The sequence below is a fragment of the Mirounga leonina genome, unplaced genomic scaffold (assembly GCF_011800145.1).
Source record: "Mirounga leonina isolate KUSES-001 unplaced genomic scaffold, KU_Mleo_1.0 Mir_170, whole genome shotgun sequence".
NCBI lineage: Eukaryota > Metazoa > Chordata > Mammalia > Carnivora > Phocidae > Mirounga > Mirounga leonina.
This window is the reverse complement of record NW_023270433.1, coordinates 28,893,924-28,919,344: the sequence shown is the minus strand read 5'-3', so window position 1 is coordinate 28,919,344 and position 25,421 is coordinate 28,893,924. Positions and strand designations below refer to the sequence as shown.

At 35.5% G+C, this 25,421-nt stretch overlaps 1 non-coding gene across 1 annotated transcript; it reads right to left on the bottom strand.

Moving 5' to 3' along the window:
- Nucleotides 1-10,152: 10,152 nt before the first annotated feature.
- Nucleotides 10,153-10,259, bottom strand: LOC118018274. The gene has a single exon (XR_004681352.1). It is a non-coding gene; the product is annotated as a U6 spliceosomal RNA (small nuclear RNA).
- Nucleotides 10,260-25,421: the final 15,162 nt, after the last annotated feature.

Genomic DNA, 25,421 nt, shown 5'->3' with positions numbered 1-25,421 from the left:
CCCCATTCATTGAGTGCTTTGTAGTCCGCATTTAAACTGTTAGTTCAAACATTCAGACTGCCTATGAAAAATGGTCAGAGGACACATACCATTTAAAGAGAGGAAAGAATGATGTGGAAAAATGTTAATCTTCAAGTGAATAAATTCACAAAAATTTAAATAAACACTGAAAAAACCTTTTTTCTTTTAATATAAACCCCAACTAGTGATTAATGGTGACAGTTCAACAAGCACTCTAAAAAAATATTTTTATGGTTATCAATTTGAAAGTGACTTGGAAATATGTATCAATAATGTTTTCAATAATTTTTAAAAAAAGATTTATTGATTCACTTTTTAGAGAGAGAGAGAGCACATGGCGGGGGGCGGCTTGGGACAGAGGGAGAGGGAGAGAGAATCTTAAGCAGACTCCATGCTGAGCTCAGAGCCCAAAATGGGGCTTGATCTCAGGACTCTGAGATCACGACCTGAGCCAAAATCAAGAGTCAGACACTTAACTGACTGAACCATCCAGGCTCCCCTTTCAATACTTTCTTAACCAATTTATTTTATAAAATTGTCACAAAACCTGATTTATATAGCACCAAAGACAAAAATTATGGACTACAGATTCTTAACTGTCTTTTGATTCACACATTTTCTTGAGAACATTATGAAAAAAGAGATATTCTCACCAGAAAAATGCACAATCATGCTAAATTTTGCAGTAAATTTCAAGTATCAGTTGTTCCCCTGAAGCACAAATCTGGATCAATTTTAATTCTCTCTCTTTTCTTTTTATCTATTTCTCTCTATCTTTCAGTGAGGTAGATTGGGGGCAATGCAAAATTAAAAAATAAAATTCTGAGAAATCAAGTAAACAGTTTATTAAAAATTGCCTATAATGATCAAGAATGTTTATCCCAGAGGTTGAAAGTTAGATTTGTTAATAAAACTCACCACATCAAAAGGACCAAGAACATAAATAAAGCAAGCTCAAACCAATAAAATACCAGTGATAACTCCTAGAATTTGAGAGTGAAAAGAGACATTTTGAGGCAACTGATTCAAAGTAACACACAATTTGATATCAATGATTCAGGTAGGGGTGGTGAGAAAAATTTGTATATATATTGACAAAAGTATACAGATGGGCATATTCAGGTAACATGGATTTGAACTCATGATCCTGAGATCAACACCTAAGCTGAGATCGAGAGTCAGATGCTTAACTGACTGAGCCACCCAGGTGCCCCCAGATATCTGAATTTAAATGAGCAAATTCAGATAATATATGGGGTAAGTACATGGCAGGCAGATAATTAATACACACTGATCTGATTTTTAAAAACCACATACCTAAGAAACTAACGAATATAGACTAAGAACTTCTGACATTTAAATCAGAAATTTTTTTCCTTGAATGATATTGCTAAAATTAGTAACTTGATACAATTAAACAAAAAATAGAAATCTGTGAATGTTCACTGAACTTTTAATGATAGTTTAAATGCTGTGTAGTCAAAACTGTTTTCTCTGTATCTTATTTTACAGCCATCGTGTATTCAGAGTCATTTCCCATTTATATATCATGATTATTGATTCATTTTTCATTGGGTTTGTATGTTTTTCATATTTTAAATGTATTAATCTTGCCATATACTTTTGATTTTCAAAGTTCTTATTCTGATAATAAACTGGTATGTTTCACAGTCTGAATTTGGTGGGGTACAGACATGATAGTTTCATTTTTTTCTCGTTTACTGCCTTCAAACATGTTCTCTTGGACCTCTCTTCTTTCCAGTCATTTTTAGGTATTAAAAAGAATATTTTTCTCGGGCGCCTGGGTGGCTCAGTTGGTTAAGCGACTGCCTTCGGCTCAGGTCATGATCCTGGAGTCCTGGGATCGAGTCCCACATCGGGCTCCCTGCTCAGCAGGGAGTCTGCTTCTCTCTCTGACCCTCCCCCCTCTCATGCTCTCTATCTCATTCTCTCTCTCAAATAAATAAATAAAATCTTTAAAAAAAAAAAAAGAATATTTTTCTCTAAGTGAATTTAAAATTTCATTCTTGTACCAAAATCTGATTTTCTCCTGTACCATTCTTTCTCATTCTAGCTCAGATCTAATCTATGATTCAAGAGACCTACATTGAAGGAAGATAATTTGTTCTGTTCTTTCCCCCCTCTTTCTTCCACACACTGTTATTTTTATTTTTGGCTTTCACAGGCTCAAGTAAAGGGGATGGAGAACTGTATGAAAGAGACCAAAGGCATGTTACCAGGTTGCACTTTGAAGTCTGTGTATTCTTTCATGAATTATCCTTAGTCATTTTAATGTAGCCTGAAGTTTCTTCCTTTATGGGGGCAGACCACTGACAAATGATCATGTTCCATTTTTGTTACATGTTCAGTTGGCTCACGGGAAATCCATAAAAATGTTCTTTCCATGTCAAAGAGTGAAAGTTCAGGTTCTGTCTTTCTAACCTGATGTCTCTCTGATTGTGTCCCCTATCCCTCAATGCAAATAAAAACCCGGTGTAGGTTCAAACTGTTCTGAATAAGCAGTTTTCCATTCAAGGCTGTTCATCCCTTCTCCCAGGGAAACTTATTTTGTACTGTAGTTGCTCTCTTGGCTTTCCTATCTCTTGGCCTAAGAGGACAGTAACAGTTTTCCTTAGGATGACGGTACATGACTCCCATAGGTAATCTATTTCAAAACGCCTTCTTTAAATAGTTCTCTCTTTTTTTCATAAAACGATGATGAGTGATGGAGTCATGGTTTAAAGCCAATTGGACCATTTCTTAGTAAATCCTACAAAACACGCCATTAACTTCCTGGTACCTGTCTATAGAATACAGGAGAAATTAGAGTTTGTTAATCTCAGTTTTGGATCTCTACCTACAATTCTGAGACAATACAAAATGTTCCCTTTATACTATTTTTGCAGAAAATCATACTTTTTGTCATGTTAAATTACTCAAAACAACTTTTTAGAAACTCTCAATCTTTCTATACAATAAGATGGCCACCATTTTTGTCTGCAATCTAAACCACCTCTTGGACTACTGATACCTTATGTTATGAAAGGGACAGTCTCAGGCCACGTGACACTATTCACCTCAAGGTCACACCTGATTGAATCAGAATGAATCAATCCATGATTTGGGCTGAGAAAATAGATTCTTTTTCTTAATACTTTAAATGAAGAGATAAGGGAAACCAAGTCAATCTGATGTATGATGTATTGAGCACATAAATACAAAGGAAATATCCAATCAAAACACATGAAAGCTATAGAGCTTTAGTGTTTCTATAGACAAAAGTAGAAAGATTTCTTCACTGAGATGAATGCAAAAATAGGTTGTCAGGATAGGTGGAATTTTAAAAATGCAGAATGTGAAAAATGCATTCAGGCAGTGTTACTAAAATACTTCCTGGAGGAAAGAATAGTTATGCTAATTAGGAAAACTGGACATGTACAGATGTGAAGTTTGGACAGTTTTAATTTAGAACATTCTTTAAAATAAAGGTGGCTACTCCCTCTTTGATCTTTGTGTGATGAAGCACAATTCTGGAGTGCTCTTAAGATAGCCCTAGTTAATGAGGTTCACAGTTTAATTCTTTAATGCCAGTGAAAATATGGGAAACAATAACCCAACACCCGATTTTTCAAAATTACTACCCCTAATTATTTCTAATTCTATACTAATTTCTAATTCTAAGTGTTAGGCTGTTTATCTAATACTTTCCCTTTGGTTAAATAATCAGCCAATTGGAAAGAGAGTATTAGCATTAAGTTTATTGAAAAAAAAAACTGGCACAAGAGCCTTTGAAGAATCATATAATGGAAGACTATTATCTCTTCCTTTGGTGCTGAATAATGCAGAAATAGTACCAGTAAAACAATGAGCAAAAATTTCGTCTTGGTTTAATTCACTATAATTCAATCAACTTTAAATTAAGTAACAAAGTTATCCAATTTTGTATAATGATATAAAATCTATACAAAAATGAAGTTGGGGATTGAAAATAAATGAGTCATTATTGCCTTCTAAGATAGTCTGTTTTATTAGATGTCAAACCTCAGAATTCATTTCAGCATACCTTTATAAGACTGTTTCATTAAATAAAGTATATTTTAAGTTGCTTTTTAAAAACATAATCAGGTCAGCTCTCATATTTAGAAATTGATAGTCATTGGGACATCCTTACAAGAAAATTAATGGCTTTCCTCGGACTTATAAAGAAATTGAGTTTACAAGGAGAACTACCACCCTAAAATATGGAGATATAGGTAAATACAGAGAATCACTACTGAGATCCGCTTATCTGGAGCAGAAGCCACTGAGCCACAAACAGATAGGAACATATATTTAGTAATTTTGATGAACTGCTAGAGACCAAGAGTGGATAAGCTTAAGTGTGAGAAACTCTGAAGGCTGCAGTCTTATTCTTAGGGGATACCACACCCATGGTTCCACCCATCCCAGTGTAGGCCCCCTGCAAGTTCCAGATTCTCACAGTGAAGATCTCAGAAAGATCCCTCCATCTGGATCATCAGAATCAGACTCAATATAACAGAGATGTTGGAATTATCAGACATGGGATTTTAAAGAAAACTGGGATTAATATGTTAAGGGCTCTACTGAAAAAAATGCATAAAGAGATAGGCAGTATATACAGTAAATCTCTAAAAAGAAATGAAAAGAAATGCTAGAAGTAAAAGAAACATTGTAACGGAAATAAGAAAGAATCTGTGTGTTTAAAGATAGGACAATAGAGAATTCCAAAGGACAAAAAAGAATGAAAAAAACAGAACTAATACCTAAGAACTGTGGGATAACATCAGAAAGGTTGAACAAGCATACAGTCGGAATACACAAATGATAAGAAAAAGAAAGCAGAGCAGAAGAAATATTAAAATGATAATTGCTGGGTGTCTGGGTGGCTCAGTTGGTTAAGTGACTGCCTTTGGCTCAGGTCATGATCCCAGGGTCCTGGGATCAAGTCCCACATCGGGCTCCCCCTGCTCAGTGGGGAGCCTACTTCTCCCTCTGCCTGCCACTCTCCCTGCTTGTGCTCTCTGTCAAATAAATAAATAAAAAATCTCTAAAAAAAATGATAATTGATTAATGGCCAACACCGAACTTTCCAAAATTATTAATGGCCAACACTGAACACTGAGTAATGTATACAATTTTTGAATCACTGTATTGTACACCTGAGACTAATATAACACTGTATGTTAACTATACTGGAAAAAAATAATGACCAACAAACCACAGATCCAGGATGCTTGGAGAACACCAAACAACAGCAATAACAAACAAAAACCCACATCTAGGCATATCATATTTGAACTATAGAAAACTAAAAACAAAGAAAAAATATTCAAAAACTTAAAAAGAAAAAAAAACCTTATTGATTGGGAGAAAAAAGGTAAGAATTATAGTACCTTCTCAGAATCCATGCAGGCAAAAAAAGAATGAAGTAAAATATTTAAAGTGTTGAAAGAAGAAAAATACCTACCAACATAGAATTTTCTGTCTAGTGAAATTATCTTTCAAGAGTAGGGGAGAAATAAAGACTTTCTAAGAATAACAAAAAGTCAGGGGATTCAACACCAGCAGACTTGCCTTAAAAAATGTTAAAAGAAGTTCTTCAGGCAGAAGGAAAATGATATAGATCAGAAAATTGAATCTACATAAAGAAAGTAAGAGACTAGAGAAGAAATAAATGAATGTAAAGTGAAATCTGTTATTTTTCTTATTCCTAGTTTATCCAAATATAACTGTTTGAATAAACAATAGTAGAAATGTATTGGGTGACTACAGCATTTAGATAAGTGAAATGAGTGACAGCGATATCACAAGGGATGGGAGGCAGGAAATGGAAATACTCTGTTATAAGGTGCCTGCACTACACATGGAGGGGTATAGTGTTATTTGGTGGTGGGCATAGAGTCATCCAAAAATGTTTATTATAAACTCTTGTCAGCATAGAACAACAATAACAAAATAACAAAAACAAGATCTAACTATATACTGTCTTTAAACCAACTTTAAATACAAAGACTCACATGGTTAAAAGTACAGAGACAAAGACATATCATGCCAACACTAATCAATAGAAAGCTGAAGTATCTAATTTCAGACAAAACAGTCTTCAGAATAAGCAGAATTATCGGGGATGGATTAAAAAGCACAATGCATAGAAGTAAAGGGTTCCTTTCTCCCAGAAGGCATAATGAATGATTCTAAACATGTATGCATCTAACATCAGTGTGTCAAAAGACATGAGGCAAAACTAATAAAACTGAAAGGAGGAAGAGACTGATTTTCTATTATATTTGAAGAATTCAGCACTCCTTTGTCAGTAATTGATACATCAAACAGGCAAAAATCAATGAGGATGTAGACAACATGAGCAGCACAATCCATCAACTTTAACTAATTGACATTTATAAAATACTCTATTTAGAAACAGCAGAATACATATTTTTCTCAAGCTCCTGTAGAAAATTCCCCAGGGATAGAGTACATTTTTTGCTATTAAACATTCTTTAACACATAAAGTTACACACACACACACATACACAAACAGTATATATAATACATTTATATATGTATATAGAATCTTCTCAGAGTGCGATGCACTCCATCTAAAAATAATAACAGAAAGATAGCTGGAAAATATCCAAACATCTTGGCATTATACATCACATTTCTAAATAATTCAAGGGTCAAAGAAAAAGTTTCAAGAGAAATTTAAAAATATTAAAAGAAAATAAAAATACAACTTATCAAATTTGTGGGATGCAGCTAAAGTAGTGCTTAGAGGAAAATTTATAGCATAAATTAGAAAAGAAGAAAGATCTAATACCCATAACCTAAGCTTCGACATTATGAAATTTAGAAAAGAAGAGAAAATTAAACTAAGGTAGGCAGAAGAAATAACTAATAAAAATTAGGGCAAAAAAGAAGGTATCAGGTACAGATTTTTTTTCTGATAAATCCTACCAAACTTTTAAGGAAGAAATTATAATTAATTCTTCATAATCTTTTACAGAAAATAGAAACAGAAAGTTTAATTTAATTTAGTTAAGCCAGCAGTGTCCTAATATCAAGTCCAGATAAAAACATTAGAAAATTATGTACCAATATCTCTCATGAAAATAGAAGCAAAATATTAACAAAATGAATTCAGCAATATGTAGAAAGAATAATACATCATGATTAAGTGGGATTCCTTATAGAACTAGAAGGCTTCTTGAATAATCAAATCAATTAATATAATTCATCATAATAACAGACTGAATAAGAAAAACAATATAATCATATCAATAGATTCAGGAAAAGGGATCAATAGATTCAGGGAAATTTCAATACCATCCATGATACTATAATAAAAAAACAAATATAAGAGAACTTCCTTAATGTAATAAAAGAAATGTCAATATCTATAGCTAACATTTAACTTAATGATGACATGATGACCACTTACCCTCTCTGTGAGCGAGGTGAGGATATCCTCTTTCACCACTTCTAAACAACCTCATGCCAGAAGAACTACCTAATTACAATAAGAAAAAGCAATAATTATACAAATTAGAAGGGAAGAAAAAAAGTGTCTTTATTTGGAGATCATATGATTATCTATGTAGAAAATCCTAAAAACTACAAAAAAAAAATAACCTTCTGAAACTAATAAACAAGTAGAGCAAGACTGTGGGATACAATGTTAATATACAAGTATCAATTGCTTACCTACAAGCCAGAAATGAACATTTGGAAATTGAAATAAAAAATGTTTATAAAAGTACCAAAAAATAAAGTACTTTTATACAAATCCAAGTAAATATGTGTATGATCTATATGCTGAAAACTACAAAACAAAATGATAAGAAAAAATAAAAGAAGAACTAAATAAATGGAGAGCTAATCCATGTTCAGGGACTGGAAGATTCAATATTGTTCATATAATAATTCTACGCAATTTGATCTGTAGATTCAGCACAACCTCAACCAAAACTCCAGAAAACTATGTTGTAGAAACAGAGACTGATTCGAAAATCTATATGGAAATACAAAGGTCCTAAAATAGCAAGCAACACGGTATGGAAGAAGACCAAAGTTGGAGTACTCATAATAACTAATTTTAAGGCTTCCTATAGTAACTAAAACACTGTGGTATCAGTAAAATATCAGGAACACAGATCAATGGAAGACAATAGATAGAAACCAAATCACACAAAATAATGAACTGTTGACAAATGCACAAAGGCAATTCAATGGAGAAATGACAATCTTTAAACAATTAATGCTGAAACAATGTAGGTCTAAATGTATAGAAAAGGGACCTAGACACAGGCCCTACACCTTACACAAAAATTAGCTCAAAATGGACCATAGACTTAAATGTAAAATGCAAATGTATATAACTTCAAAAAAAAAAAGTAGGAGGAACTCTAGGTAATTGGGTTTCATGATGAGTTTTTAGTTATAACACCAAAAACATGCTCCATGAAAGAAAAAAATTGACAAATTGGATGTTATTAAATTTGAAAACTTCTACTCTGCAAAAGTCACTGCTAAAAGAATAAAAAGACAAGCTATAGACTTTTGTCTTTTGCCATTTGTCATTAGGAAAATGAAAATTAAGAGATAATATACATCTATTAGAATGGTTAAAATCCAAAAACAAAACAAACAAATGAACAAACAAACTCCTGATGATATCAATTACTCTTTTTTTTTTTAATTTATTTATTTGACAGAGAGATAACACAAGTAGGCAGAGTGGCAGGCAGAGGGAAAGGGAGAAGCAGGCTGTCTGCTGAGCAGGGAGCCTGATGTGGGGCTCGATCCCAGGATCCTGGGATCATGACCTGAGCCGAAGGCAGCCGCTTAAAGGACTGAGCCACCCAGGCATCCCGATATCAATTACTCTTAAGTATGCAGGGCAACAGGCACTCTTATTCATGCTGGTGGAATACAAAAGGGTAAAGCTGTTTTGTTTTGTTTTGTTTTTAAGATTTATTTATTTGATAGAGAGAGAGAGGGAGAGAATCGTCAAGCAGACTCCCAGTTGAGTGGAGCTTGATCCCAGGACCGTGAGATCATGACCTGAGCTGAAATCAAGAGTTAGCCGCTTAACCAGCTGAGCCACCCAGGTGCCCTGGTACAGCTACTTTGGATGACAGTTTGACATCTCTTAAAAATCTAAGCATAATCTTACTATATAGCCCTGTTATAGTACTCCTAGGTATTTCCCCACTTGATATGAAAACCTGCATGCAAAAATTTACAACTTTATTCATAAGCAGCAAAAACTGGAAGCAACCAAGGTGCCATTTAATAAGTAAATGGATAAACAAGCTGTGTACATTCATACAATGGAATTCTATTAAGCTATAAAAAAAGAATGAGTGGGGCACCTGGGTGGCTCAGTTGGTTAAGTGTCTGACTCTTGGTTTCAGGTCAGGTCATGATCTCAGGGTCATGATATCAAGCCCCCAGTCAGGCTCCACACTCAGCACAGAGTCTGCTTGAGATCTTCTCCCTCTGCCTCTCCCTTTGCTTGCGCTCTCTTAAAAAAATATATATATATATGAATGAGCTATTAAGCCATACAAAAACACTGCTAAATCTTAAATGCATATTGTTAAGTGAATGAAGTCAGTCTGAAAACGCTACACATTGTATGATCCCATTAATAAAACATTCTGAAAAAGCAAAACTATAGAGATGGTAATTAAATCAGTGATTGCCAGGCATTTGGGAAGGAAGAAAGGTTGAATCATGAAGTACAGAGGATTTTTTTAGGGTGATAAAACTATTCTGTAAGATACAGTAATGGTGGATACATGACACTATGCAGGTGTCAAAATCCATGGAACTTTAGAGTACAAAAGGCTAAACCTAATATCTACAAATTTAAAACATTTACAAGTTTAGGTTATCCCAAGAAGAAATGTGAACTGTGACAAAATGATCCAACTGTATAATAAATTTGTGAAATAATCTCACTGAAGGGGGTGGGAAAAATGTGCTCATCAAAGTAATTTTGGAAATGAATATAGACTAAGACTAAATGCAAAAGAAATTACACAGGAGACTTATAGTCTACTTGTTAAAATTATTTTCCATGGGTTAACAATTTTGTTTTTTTTTTTAAATATGGAATGCTTCACGAATTTTCATGTCATCCTTGTGCAGGGGTCATGCTAATCTTCTCTGTATTGTTCCAATTTTAGTATATGTGCTGCCGAAGCGAGCACTGGGTTAACAATTTTGAAACCTCTTTATGTGTATGTTGGAATTGACCAAATGAATAAATGGATAGCAGAGTGTGGAAGCCAGGTTTCTCACTGTTGGACTATGTGGTTACAAACGAGCAAGGGAAGAAGCTAGAATGATCTATGTGGTAATGGGTTAGAATTGAAGACATCACTATGAACTCATATTTAGCTTAATATAGATACACATGAATACATACAGAAATATTTATAGATATGTGTAGACAGAGAATGTAGTGGAAGTTAAAATCAGAACTATACCACAAATAACTTGTTCCTATTGAATTGTGACAATGCCTAAGATTAGACTTCGGTAAACAAAGTCATGTATTATTTAGAAAACTGAAGATGAAAAATCTTTGACCATTTGAACAGATGGCTATCTGATAGATGTTGATGTCTGATAATTATAGTCAAGATTTTTATAGTCAGAGCGAGCATATGAGTTAAATAAGCTCCCTTGCAGAATGAAGTTTGAACAAGGTATATTCTAATTTGGGCCTGGTTTATATTACATGAGCAGTAGTATAATAATTAATCAGTAGTAGCAAATTAATAAAAATAGTGAGATAATAGGATATTAAGCAATTATTTGAGAACTTATTTAATATCTACATACTATTAGATTATGAGCTCCATATTAACCACCACATCTTTAGAACCTATCATATGGCCTAATAAATAGAAGGCACTCAATAATATTTATCAGATAACTGAATGAACATTTTAGGTATTTGTCAGGAAAAACTGGACTGGTCTATGGTAACAAACAGGCCCCATATCTCACTGGCTAAAACAAAACCTCCACTTAATACTCATGATGAGTTCACTGTTGATTTGGCAACTCTCAAGGCCAGTTGTCATCCATGTAATATTTCAGCAATTGAGGTTGTTTAAGTATTGTAGATCCATCACCTCAAAAATGAGAACTTCTCCCTGATTAACACAGTGGGAAAAAGGAGAAGCTGAGAATTACCCAGTGGCTTTTCATTGCCTTAGCCTAGAGGGAACATGTGTTCTTTCGGGTCATGTTTAATTGGTCAGAACTAGTCACATGGTTCCCCTTGACTGCAAGGGGGACTGGAAAATATAGGAAAGGAAATCAAATGGTTGATTAGCATTACTGTCTCTTTCTCCATAATTATTCAAATGAAAGTTAGTTGAAAGAGGGGCACCTGGTTCGCTCAGTAGTTGAGTGTCTGCCTTTGGCTCAGGTCATGATCCCAGGGTCCTGGGATCAAGCCCCGCACCAGGCTCCCTGCTTGGTGGGAGGCCTGCTTCTCCCTCTCCCACTCCCCCTGCTTGTATGCCCTCTTTTGCTGTCTCTCTCTCTGTCAAATAAATAAATAAAATCTTAAAAAAAAGTTAGTTGAACAAATGAATGAATGAAGATAATGAAGCTAGAATAATTGAAGCATAAGTCTATCATTTATCATTTTACATTACCACAGAAATGCCTACTACCGTTTCCTCTTTTATTTAATTATTGTAGGTAATTGGTTGTTTCCTTTTAAGGTTGGTTTCTAGGTTATGCAATCTTACATTTTTCTAGGTTCTAAATTTTTCATTTCTTTTTACTTTACAAGTACGAGACATCTTTCAATAGATAACTGTCATTAAAGACCCAATCTGCATGAATCATCCACTTTAATGATGTTCACTTTTATCCTTCCTCATTCAAAATCCACTATGAAATGTAATAACATAGGAACCAAACAGCCTGTGGGTTTGTTTGATGATTACATTTATAAGAGAAATTCTAGTCTAAACTTTGTTCTTCAGGTTTCAGATCAGTTTAAAAGGAGCCTTTGAAACTTGGCTTCTTAAATCTTTGACTATAAAACAATTTGCATCTCTAGATAGAAAGTACCTGAAACATTTATTCCCTTAATAATTAAATTTTTGTAATGAAATCAAGCATGTTTCCTAAGGAGAAGTAAAAGAAGTATTAGAGAGAAGGGCAGAGAGAGCAGGTAAGATTTGTACATGTTGCAAAATGAAAGAAATGCTAATTGGGCTGCTAGAACCAAAGTGAAGTCAGACCCTTAGTTAAACTTCCTTTTTTGATATTATACCCAGTGTATCAGGAAAGGTAAATTCAATATTTACTTCCAAGTCTGGGGTCCCTGTGTCTTTGTAATTCTCTACGGATAGTAATGTTTATTTTCAATACTTCAAAAAATCTGATGGATATTACCACTTTCCCCTAAAATTATACAAGCTAACTGAATGAAATAGCTTGCTTTTGAATGTAATTAGTCAAGTGTAGTGATATGGTTGTCTTATGACGATACAACAAAGTGGTATGTTAAACCACTGACTGAATTCCAAATCCTAGTTCAATGGGTTATGTTGGGCTAATTAATTTTCCTGATCTTTATTCCTCATCTATAAAATCAGGATCCTAACAATCACACATCACAGTTTTGGGGATTAATGACATAACATATCAAATGTCCAACATATCTCTCTTTGTCAGCTTAGGCTGCTATAACAAAATACCATACACTAGGTGGCTTAAACAACAGACATTTGCTTCTCATAGTCAAGACCTTATCTAAATCCAATTACCTCTGAAGACCCTATTCCAAATGCCACTACATTGTGGGGTTAAGGACTTCAATATGTGACTCTAGTGGGGGACACAAACATTCAGTCCATAACAATAACCTAAGTGCTGATCTCTACACAAATTTTCAGTCAGAAAAATTAAAATTGTAGCTAATCACTATAAACTATAATATTAAAGAGTTCAAAAGTTTGTAAGTCCAACTACGATAGGACCCAGTAGTTATGAAAAGTGGTTTTCTAGTGCCATAGGAAGAGTAATAATTCAGTTGGACAGACCAAAAAAGTAATTTATGACTTTCTCCAAACTAACAGTGTGGAACTGGAAAATTCAAAAAGGCAGGACATAAAATATTGTATAACCCTATGGTCTTCTAGAAAGAAAAGAAAAAAATAAGTGTGAAATTAGAGAAACTGGCATGAAGGCCAATGTCTTCTAGATTTTCCCTCTATCTGCATGCAGTAAGCATACTTAATGTTTGTCATATTTGTTATATGATATTATTAAAATATATTTAATTTTCTAACAAAACATTTTGACTTGTTTGTTGAGCTTTTCAGATACACTTAGGCATATTGTGTGCAGGTATATGTTATGTTAATGCCTTTGAAACGAGTTACCTATAGGGATTGTCTGGCACATAGTAGGTGCTGAATAGGCATTTGTTTCTCAAGGATTTCTTAATGATTTAATAATTTATGGTACAGGAGTTAATAAATATATTATATTTAATTAGATACAAAAAATGATATGTGACATAATCCAGTTCATATTCACAGAAATTGACCCTAGAACCTCTTGTTTTAGTCTTCCCTTTCCTGGGCCCTGGTGAGGGTGTGGGATGTAGCACAGTGCTGGTGGAGGCAAGGGTTTTCCACTGCTTGGATCTATGAAAAAAGTCAGGGAAAGGAACCTTAGAGGTAGGTATATTAGATTCCTGGAGCTGCCATAACAAAATACCTCAAACTGGGTAGCTTAGAAAAAGGGGAATTCATTGTTTCACAGTTCTGGAGACCAGAAGTCCAAAATCAAGTTGTTCGCAGGACCACACTCTGAAAGGCACTAGGAAAGGATCTATTCCAAGGCTCACTTATAGCTTCTGGTAGTGACAGGAGTTCCTTAGTGTGTAGACTCTCTTCTCCCTATGTCTCTTCACATCATCTCTTTGTGTGTGTCTCTTTTACATGACTTTAAAAAACATAAGGATACAAGTCATATTAGTCTAGGGGTCCACCTTACCCCAGTATGATGTCTTCTTAACTTTAATTACATTGGTAATGACCCAATTTCCAAATAAAATCACATTCTGAGGTACTGGGGGTTAGGATTTCAACATATGAATTTTTTTGAATTTTTAAAAAATGTATACATATATATATTATTCAAATATAATTAACATCCAGTGTTATATTAGTTTGAGGTATATATAATGATTCAACATATAAATTTTTAAGGGACATAATTCAACCCATAACAGTGTTATAGTAAGCGGGTTAAAAATTACAGTCAACAATTTATAGCTGGAAGCATCTTTATCAAACATAGAACACAGTTCTCTTATTTTTCCTATAAGAAAACAATGGCAATGTGATGAAGAAACTTGCCTGGGGCGCCTGGGTGGCTCAGTTGGTTAAGCGACTGCCTTCGGCTCAGGTCATGATCCTGGAGTCCCTGGATCGAGTCCCGCATCGGGCTCCCTGCTCGGCAGGGAGTCTGCTTCTCCCTCTGACCCTCCTCCCTCTCATGCTCTCTGTCTCTCATTCTCGCTCTCTCAAATAAATAAATAAAATCTTAAAAAAAAAAAAAAAAAAGAAACTTGCCTGAAGTCGTTTTGTTTATCTCAGAATTAGGCCAAAATTAAGATATCCCTAATATATGGTCTTTCCTATTACAGCACACTAGGATTGTTGGTGTGCATGTGTAAGTCCTATATAGATCTCATTAGGGAATCCTAAAAGGGTTATTGTTTGGCTGAAAGTAAGAAACTCAATACTACCAACCATGACAGGGCATGAAACAGAAGGAGCTGAAAGAAATAAAACTCATAAATTTCTTCCTGTACTATATCTTACATCCCTCATAATGTGGAGCATGATCAGGAAGAAACATTAATAACGGACAGAAGAATAATGCATGTTGTTAGATAGCCAAAGAAATTGTTCTTCACACTGTACCAACGTATAGTCTCCTGTCTTCTACTCAGAGGCCAGGACCCTCAGGACTTAGCCTCTAACAGTAACGGAAACCTAGCTTTTGGATCCATTTATGCCCTTCAAGAACATCTGCTATGAATGCATAATACTTATTTTTCTACTTATCCCTAAGCTGCTTTATTTTTCTAATGAAAAGACCAAACTTTCCTTAATGTTAATATGACCATTACCATTGTATTTGTTAAGTTATAAAGAAATACCTTAAACCTCATTTTTTTTTTTTGTTTAAGGCAGACGGCAGTGAAAAAGGATGTAACCTTTTAAAGAAGGTTTTTAGATAAGTAAATTGTCCATTTGACATAGAAAACACCTTTTTCTTTATCCTCTCATTATTATTATTATCTTATTATTACTATTATTATTATATCTATCAGGATAGCCTTAGATAATCTAGCTTTCAGGCCAGGTATGATGCCTGATTAATAGAGACATGGAAATACTTCACTTGTGAAATGGACACATGTATCAGATTTATTCACATTTATCCTTTCTCTCTTGTTCAATGTGTGTTATATTTCTACCTTTTTTTTTAATGAACAGTGCTGTAATGAACATTCCGTAATGCTACTTTTTGAACATTTGCCAAAATACATGTATGAGTGGAAGCTTTGGTCACAGGGTATTGAAATGCTCAGCTTTTTAAGAAAAAGCCAAATTATTTTCCAAAGACTGAATCAATTTATATTGTTACCAGTAACTCCACATGTTTTCTGACTCTTGATACGTTCAGATTTCCTAATTTCTGCCTATCAAAACTGGTATAAATGATGTCTCACTGCTGTCTGGATTTGCATTTCTTTATTTACTAGTGAAATTGAACATCTCTTTATGTATTTGTTAACCTTTTGTGTGTCCTCTTAGGATACATGCCTTCTGTCTTTTTTATAATTGTTTTTATAAAATTCAAAAATAGATAAAACTAAATTCACATTGGATATAAATAAATAATCAAGTTATTTAAGTAAATAATATATACACAGTTCAGGATGTTTATTACCTCTGGGGAAATTTCATGGGGAAGACAGAGGAATTGAACACTGGAGGGGTACATTTGTAGATACACTTTAGAATTAGTTACTAGTCTAGTAATTGTGTTGGATTGTGGGTTCATGAGTGTTCACTATATTATTATACATATATAATAATATATATAAAATTTATATTTTGTATATATTTATTTATACATATAAATGAATAATTTAAATAAATGAGTGCAATAAATAAAAAGGGCCATGAAAAACCAAAGATAATAATATGTCATGAAACAGGACTGTGATTAATCCAATTCTATATACCTAGGTTCAATGGGGAAAATTATTTAGCTACTAAGATGTGTATAACACTTATCTAAAACATGGGTTGAGGGAAATAATTTAAATGTGCAACAACAGAAAATTATTTAAATAAATTGGTATATATCAGTTAGATCCCAGAAGGAAACAGATGACTCTCTCAAATGGGTTATTTGAGGAGATTTCAATAAACCATTTAAAGAGATGTGGGTATGGGTAAAAGAAAATAACAAGAATAGTCCCCTTGTGATTAGCAATAGTGAGGAGGTTGGAATCTTATATTATTTAACATGAAAATCATAGCTTCTTTATTCCCTGGTTTCCAAAATCATTTCTGCAGGATCTGATGAGTCTATGGAGGCCCTGTCTATAAAGGTTCTTTGCAGTTTTTCATTGACCATTATTACTGAACATGGAGTAAGAAGAGATACTTTACAGAATTTCCTGGTTCCAGATATAGATCTCTCTTCCCCCACTGTGTGGCAGAAGCCCCATTTCCCCTTGGTTATCTCCTTCTCTGCTCATGGTCAGCAGCCTGAGGACTCTAGCAGGGCCGGGAAGCAGCGTCGGTTTCCAATTTGTCGAAACAATGACTGTGTTCCCTGGTAAGTGTGTTTCACTGAGACCAAAGTCACATGGAGAGAAAATAAAATTTCCTTCAGTGAATTATTTGGTAGATAATGAGAGCAATCATTCTTTTCACAACATTGTTCTTACTTAAGCATTAGAGACTGGCCAGGGTTGAGCATTAAGCTAGGCCTCCAGTTCTGTTTTGGTCCCAGGCTAGATCCTCAGTTATATCATCTCTGACACTATAGGAGATGAGTGAATTTTTTAAAGCTTCCATAGATGGCCTATGGCCCTAGCGGCCTGATGGCAGCGCATCTCTTCTGCTCTCGGAAGCTAAGCAGGGTCGGATCCGGTCAGGACTTGGATGGGAGACCGTTCCTGGCTGCCGTGGGCTCTTGTTCTGAGGCTACTTTCTTGGGCGCCTGGGTGGCTCAGTCGTTAAGCGTCTGCCTTCGGCTCAGGTCATGATCCTGGAGTCCCAGGATCGAGTCCCGCATCAGGCTCCCTGCTTGGCGGGAAGCCTGCTTCTCCCTCTCCCACTCCCCCTGCTTGTGTTCCCTCTCTCGCTGTGTCTCTGTCAAATAAATAAATAAAATCTTTAAAAAAAAAAAAAAAAAACTTCCATAGATGATTTCTGCTTTTCCACCTTGTTTTCAGTTGGGCATTGAAGGATTTCAGTCCCTTCCTTCCTCCCTCCCTCCCTCCCTCCTTCCCTTCCTTCCTTCCCCCATCCCTTTCTTTCTTTTCTCTCTTTAATTTATATAATATCTAGGCTACCAGATGACCCTACAAAGTTTATAATTCTATTATTACCATAGCAACTAAGTGCCACAGCCACTTGATCTCCCAACATCTTGCTTTGCACCTGCAATTTATCCTATGCTGCTAGCAGTTATGGCTGGTAATTACGATGCCATTTAATGCCAGAGATTACTAATATTCCTACCCTCCCACCCTGGCCCCGGATCTGAAGGTAGGTATTTTCAGAGGTTTGCCTTCTGTTTTCTGGGGTGACTCCTGGTACCACTTATTATATCAGTCAGGATACCAGTAAGAAACAAATAGCACAAACAGGATTTTTAGAGCAGATATTAATAAAGGAACAATTTAACTGGTGTGGGCAGGTTAAGGTAAATAAAAAAGGAATGAAAAACCACCCTCAGGTTAGCAAAAACGTGGAGAAACCATTATCACTTCCAGGTTGAATGGATAAAGTGAGGAAGCAGTTACTTGAACCCAGAGAGAGTGACTGTAGCACAGAGAGAAGGCAAAGTAACAGGATATCTGGCTTTTGGTTAAGGGTTCGGTCAGCACTGAGACCTGGTAGAGACGGAGCCAAGGATTGGCTCTTATTCTTCCTCTGCCCTCTGGTCTCCTGCTGCAGTCTCCCTTTGGCTGAACTCAACTGGAAGCCAAAGGCAAGAGCTCAACTGATACAGCCCATATGGGTCGTAATTCCAAGGAACACAGAAGGATAGAGAATGAGTAAATACCCCTTGAAGGGGCAACTGAAAAATATCCATCACACAACTAAAAGAAGCAATAGTATTCAAGCACTAGGAATGATGCTGGATGAGAGAAATATATTCTTAGATATGGAACAATATATATGTCATATTCATAAGTTATAAAACATGCAACAAAATAGCATTTTATAATTAAAGTGAACATAGATGAATAGGTTAGAGACAAACTAGAGAACAAACAGTAATATTAGAAAGGAAGGAGCTGGAGAAAATATCTCCAAATGAGAAAAAAAGAGAAAGCAAAACTGTAAGACTATGTCTATATCGGATGCATTGAGTAGTGATTTTCACTCTGTTGAAATGAATTAGAGAAAAGTGCCTTAAAAAAATACGAACAGGAAAATAAATACTTTTCTAGCTGTCAAGTCCATCTCTTGAGATCCTACATTGTTCACTCACAGCATTACAGAGAGCGAGAGAGAGAGAAAGAGAGAGAGAGAGAAATACCATTACTTTCAGGAAAGGGAAAGAGGATTGTCAAGAATTCTAAAAAAAGCTGATTCACTCTTCAGAACAGAGATGGGGCATGTGGAGAAGGAACTCCACCATGGATTAACAATAGAGGTTCCCAAAGAATTGGGGAGAATTTGGGAAGTCTTCAAATTTTGTATGTCATCTTAACAGGCCTCTTGAACTACACGACCTGCTGAGGATTATGTACTATATCCAGGTAACCAGGTTTGTAGTTTGTGTTAGCGTCTGCCTTTTCATAAAAATGTAAAGAAAAACTAAACTCCATGTAAGAAAAGAAAGCGTAAATAAAAAGCTTAGTGTTTATCTTTGCGAGCAGGATAAAAAGGCGTACTTGAAGACTACATTTCACTACACATGCTGACTTAGAGATTTCAGAACAATAAAGGATCAAGAGGGTGGTGGCAGCTCTAGAAGAAAGGCAAAGAGAGGGAGACAGAGACTGTAGTCTATGACAATGGTGCAAGGGGAGAATAATGGAAGATTGAGCACAAACATCTTTTTTTGTTCACCTTTCCTCTAACACATTTTTTCTTTTCAATGTTTTCTGGAGGTCACTTAAATCTTTCTCCAGGATCTGTTTTATTCCTTGAAGCCCTTTAGCGAAAATTTTTTTCTTTTCTGTTTTGAAGCTTGATAATTCTTAGATTAAGAAGCTGCTTTCATTCCACAACATGAATTTCATATTTTTAAACTAAGTTTGTAAAGTACATGCTCTTATTTATTTTCCTAGCACTGTTTGCATCTCCATTCTTTCACTGATTTTCAGAAGAGAGAGTCATTTCATTATTTTTCTTCCTTTTGGCATTAAGCCTTAAGAACTGTTTTTGCATTAATCTAAAAGGGAAGCGTCACACTTCATTTACTAACTACACATTAAAAAGAGGTTTTCATTTTCTACCGCTGAATACAGACCAACACAAATCCTCCATTAGGAGTGAGAATCTTTTCCTTAATACCCAGGAACATCTATAAAGCTTCCTATAAATGTTCTAATATTAAAAACAGAGGGATTTCATTTTGAAAGTAAAAAAAGTTTTTTTCTTTCTTCCTGTTTATTTTCAAAATCAGGCAGATTTATCTCCTTGTTTATTATAATCACTATGCTTATCGAGTTTCAAACATAAGTGCCAAAAAAAAATGTTTCTGTGTTTCATTTTCTTTCTCTCTCTCTCTCTCCACACACACACACACACACACACACACACACACACACACACACGCCTCATGGCTAAATGAGCACAGTGCAGAGACAAACTAAAAGGTAATATCTTTACAGGATATTAAGCAGGAAAGAAGGGCAAGACTCCCTTATGCTCTCAGTAATACCCTATTTATAGTCTTTTTTCTTGGCTAAAAAGAAAAGTCAGACACACAGCATGAAGATTTCACTTTCTGATCTCTTGCCAATTTTTCCTTCCCACAATTCCTCTGGCAGTAAGAATAAGGACAATGTCCCCTCTTAGTCAAAACTATTTGATTTATGAAAAATTTGAGTCTTGCTCTTGTCATGTGTATTAGTGACCCACTGCTACATAATACTACTATCACCATAAACTCAGCAGCTTGAAACAACACATATTTATTACCTCACAATTTCTGTGGGTCAGGAGTTCAGGCATAGATTATTTGGGTCCTCTGAAAGGCTGCAGTCAAGATGTCAACTGAGGCTTTGGTCTCATCTGAGGGTTGACTGGCTCACTCAGGTTACTGGCATAATTCAACTGATTATAGTTGTAAAACTGAGTGCTTTAGTTTCTTGCTGGCTGTTGGATAAAGGCTGCCTTCAGCTCCTAGAGACGACCCACAGTTTCCTTCCATGTGAAGTTTACCAACATTGCCACTTCCTTCCTCAGAGCCAGTAAAGGAGAGAGAATCCAGCAAGTTGGAAGCTACAATCCTATGTAATGTAATTACATATTCACTTATACATAATCGCATACATCCCATCACTTTCACATAATCTGTTTTCTAGAAGCAAGTCACAGATCATGCTGACACTCAAGGAGAGGAGATCACACAAGGGCAGAGCAGCAGAAGGTGAGGATCATACATGCACATTTAGTAAAATACTAGAATATTTTAAGGAAGGCAGAATTACTGTATTTTGTGATTTTAATTAAAATAATATTGCTAGAAGTCCAAGTACTTATTTACTATGTACATGTTACCAAAATTAGCCCATTCTTTCTTGACTAAATTAGAGAACAGGGCTCCAGATTTGAAAATTAAAGATTTCTATTTTATAAACAAAATGCTTTTTTCCTTGCCCTTAGCATAATTTCTCGTCAGAATTTATTCTTCCAGATTTTTTTTTTTTCACAATTTCACGAAAAATTTTTGGTACTACAAATCTCAGTTCAATTGCGTCTAATTAAGGCTGTGTGAATAGTTCAAGTCAATGGAATGTTGACAGAAGCAATATGTGCCACTCACGGGCCTTGGGGAAAAAAAATAATTTTCCACATATTCAATCTGCTTTCTTTTCTTTCCTTTTTTTTTTTTTTTTTAAGATTTTATTTATTTATTTGACAGAGCGAGAGTGAGAGAGCATAAGCAGGGGGAACAGCAGAGGGAGAGGGAGAAGCAGGCTCCCCACTGAGCAGGGATTTGAGATCATGACCTGAGCCGAAGGCAGACGCTTAAGGACTGAGCCACCCAGGTGCCCCTGCTTTCTTTTCTTCTATAAATCATAGCATCAAAAGATTAACAGAATGTGGCTCCTGAATAACTGCACTGAGTAAAACACTCTTATCCACCCATGCCAAATATACATCATACGGCACTGTGGAATCAATAGACCTTCACTGTGTAGAGGTCACTAAGATTTGGGTATTGTTTTTTAAAATAGCTAGCTTACCCTCACTGACACATAAATAAAAAATCTTATTCTTAAAGATGTGAGGAGAAGAGAATCTAACAGTATTTCAAATGATAAGGAGTTTTAATTAATGTCATGGATAAATTATTTTGTTTTCTAGGTTGGGGAATTATTACAGACACTGCAATATTTTAAAATATTGATTCATCTATGTTTCTCCACCCACACACCCCTACTTGGCTAAAGATGACACAGAAAAAAACAAAAACTTTTTAAAAATGGTGAAGAAGAAAAATATTTTCACCACCTTCTAGGTTTCAGAAATAAGATGCAGAAATATTTTTTCATGTTTACAAAGGGTGACCGGAGATGAATAAATATACCCAGTCAAATGCACTATGTTGCTCAGACAAATGTTTCGAGGCCTTTTTCTATGGGGGTCCTAAATAGATAATAAAATTGAAAGTAGAACCTTTTTCTGTGTTTCTCATTTATATGCCCTATCAATGAGATCAGACTACCATTAATTATCTGGAAGATACTGTTCCCATTATGTCCACAGGAACTTACTCAAAAACATGACAGATTTCCATGTCAGTTCATTATTTTTCTGTGATAGACTACATTTCCTCTTAATTTTATCATTTTAGTTCTGGCTCTTTCACCTCCCCAAGCTTCTTTTCCCCTTTGAACAGAAAGAAGATTTGGAAGAAATCTTCCTTTTTTTAAAGGAACTAGCAAAGCTTACCTAGGATATACCCTCAGATATTCCTCATCCTAAGTAAATATAATATAGTGTAGACATGACTTCCATGAATTATATGAAGTATGAATTCATTATTTATTACTTAATTTTATTTTTTGCTATGGAATTTTCATCCCATAAAGTTTAAATCTGGGGCCAAAAAGACAACACTTCAAAACTATTTGAAGTGATGCCAACTTTCTTTTTCTTTTTCTTTTTTTAACTATCTAGTTTGTTTATTTAAATCATTGGAGGCATGAGTATTCCAAAGCCATTGGGCATTTTTGTTTTCTAATTAAAGTATAGTTGACATGTGATGGTAACTTTCTTAGAAAATAATGTATACTTGAGAACGTTATCTTTATTGTCCTTTCTATTGATGATGTAAAGGGCATTGTTACTCTCATCCTTATGCGGAAAGTGGAGGGCAAGTCCCCAGAGAATTAAGAGGTTCCCTTAACGGGACCACTTATTTCAAGGGTAACTGGCATATCACTCACTTTAACCTCAGCATGATGGCCTCAATGTTATATGGAACCAGAGTGAAGTAGAATGGGAAATAGCCAGAAAAATTAAACACTTGATGTGTCCTGTGGAATTTTTCACCCATATGGACTTGCTTCCCACCTGGATAATTCTGAAAGCAGAGGCCTTGATAAAGCATCCTGCAATGGCACAGCAGTGGAAAGGGAATAGGATAACTTTGGTATAGCAAATATACATGAGTTTTACTTCTATAAAATAAATTAAAATGAAATAATAATAAATTTTATTGTGTTATTATTATAGTTATCAGCTAAGTTATAAGAACTGGGTGGAGAATGGAAGAACATGGATAATTTTTAGTGAGAACTTGGAGTTTATTATAGTAATTTGTGTACTTTGTATACATTTGAACTTGCCAAAATAAAAACAGTTTTTAGAGAAGAGTCACTCATCAGCTGTATGAAAAACTGAGTTTAAGGAGTTAAGCACAGCTATAGGAAGTCTGACTGGTGATAGAAGTTAGATACTAGATGATAGTGAGTTGACTTGTGGGAATAATGGTAGACGTAGTGAGAAATGAATGGATTTGTGGTGTATTTAGAAATTAGAGCCAACAGTGTTTGATGAAGTCTACGGAATGTGACAAAGAGAGCAGTTATAGCTCTACATCTAAATTTTCTCTCAATTTCTGCTACTTAAAACTGAACTGATTAGTCTAGCAATATTTTCTCTTGGACTGTGGTATTTCCCAAGGCTCATTGTTTGAGGAATTAGAATTTAAAAATAGACATGTAAGCCTAGTTTAACAACTGAAAATGTTTCATAAAATTGAAATTGCCCAATTTAAAAGTTCAGATGTGATCTTTCTAAATACAAACCGACTCTATTGTTCTTAGCATTATTCACTATGACTCTCAAATCATTGCCAATTATCATCATTAAATATTACATACCAATTTGCTAACTGTTTATAATCATTCATAAACATTTCAGAGACTAATACATAGTTTTTATTTGGGTATTTCAGGATAATAGAACTTCAGTTTAGATAATTCTTATCAGCTCATTGAGAGAAGTCACATTGTGACCTTAACAACATGGAGCAGTTGAGTAAAGATGAGTGAGAAATCTGAGAATCTGCTGTGGGTATTGTACCTGGGATGAGGAAGCATAAATTTAAAGTATAATATCTAAAGGGGTGTATGAACTCCAGTTCCATCTTGAGAGCTTCAAGCCTACTGGTAGGGGTTCAGCAGAAGTAGAAATGTTAAGAAATTCTTGGATTAAATTAGAGTAGCAGCATAATGACTTTTTGCAATCAGAATACTGGAAATGAGATCACAATCAGAAACTGGGATTATTGTAGATTGTATCAGGCTTTCTTTGGGGGAAAAAAAAACCTGGGCTGTATCAAATTTATTTATTTATTTATTATTTATTTTTAGCTTCAGGAGTAGAATTTAGTGATTCATCACTTACATATAACATTACATAAACTTTAAAAGTAGGGCTCCAATTTATATCTTAGGTTCTTGATTTGATAGTGAGCAAACAAAGTTTGAGTACAAAGACAACTCTTCAATGAGGCTTTCATTGATTTCACAATCAAAATTAGCCCCATACCGCACTGTTTCTCTACTATCACTGTTATTTCATTTTATTGATAGTTTGTATTACAATTCACAATGATCTCATCTATTTTACTTCCTTATTACCTGTCTCTTTGCCTTAGAATATAAGCCTCACAAATGGAAAGACCTTGCCCACCTTGTTTATCCTTATATCACAATCACCTAGAATTATTTCTGGTGCAATGCAGGTATCCTATAAATAATTACTGAAGTAGTGAGGAGGCAGAGCAAGATGGTGGAGGAGTAGGAGACCTGGATTTCATCTCCTCTCAGGAATTCAGCTGGATAGGGATCACACCATTCTGAACACCTACAAACTCAACAGGAGATCGAAGAAAAGAAGAGCAACAACTCTCTCATCAGAAAAGCGAGCACTTTCTGGAAGGTAGGACGTGCAGAGAAGTGAACCTGAGCCGATATTCGGGAGGATAGACGGCGGGGGAGGGGCCTCCATCGGCCGCTTCTGGCAAGTGATAGAACCACGGAGCACAAAATCGGAACTTTTAAAAGTCTGCTCCGCTGAGGGACGTCACTCTGGTGGCTAAGCGGGGGGTGGAACCCTCCGGGACAGTGTGGTCTCAGGACCCTCGGGGTCACAGAAAGACCGGGGGTGCCTGAGTGTGGCAGAGCTCCCAGGTATCGGAGCAGGGAAGCCGGCTGCAGAGGCGGAGCCCAGGCGCGGGCTCTCAGCTCGGGGTCGCCATAAACCGGGATCCGCGGCCCAGTCGGGCCACTGCTCCTCCAGCAGGGACCCAACAAGCGGCAGATCCGGGGAGACTCACCTTCCTCCCCCGGGAGGAGCCACGCGGGAGTGCACCGC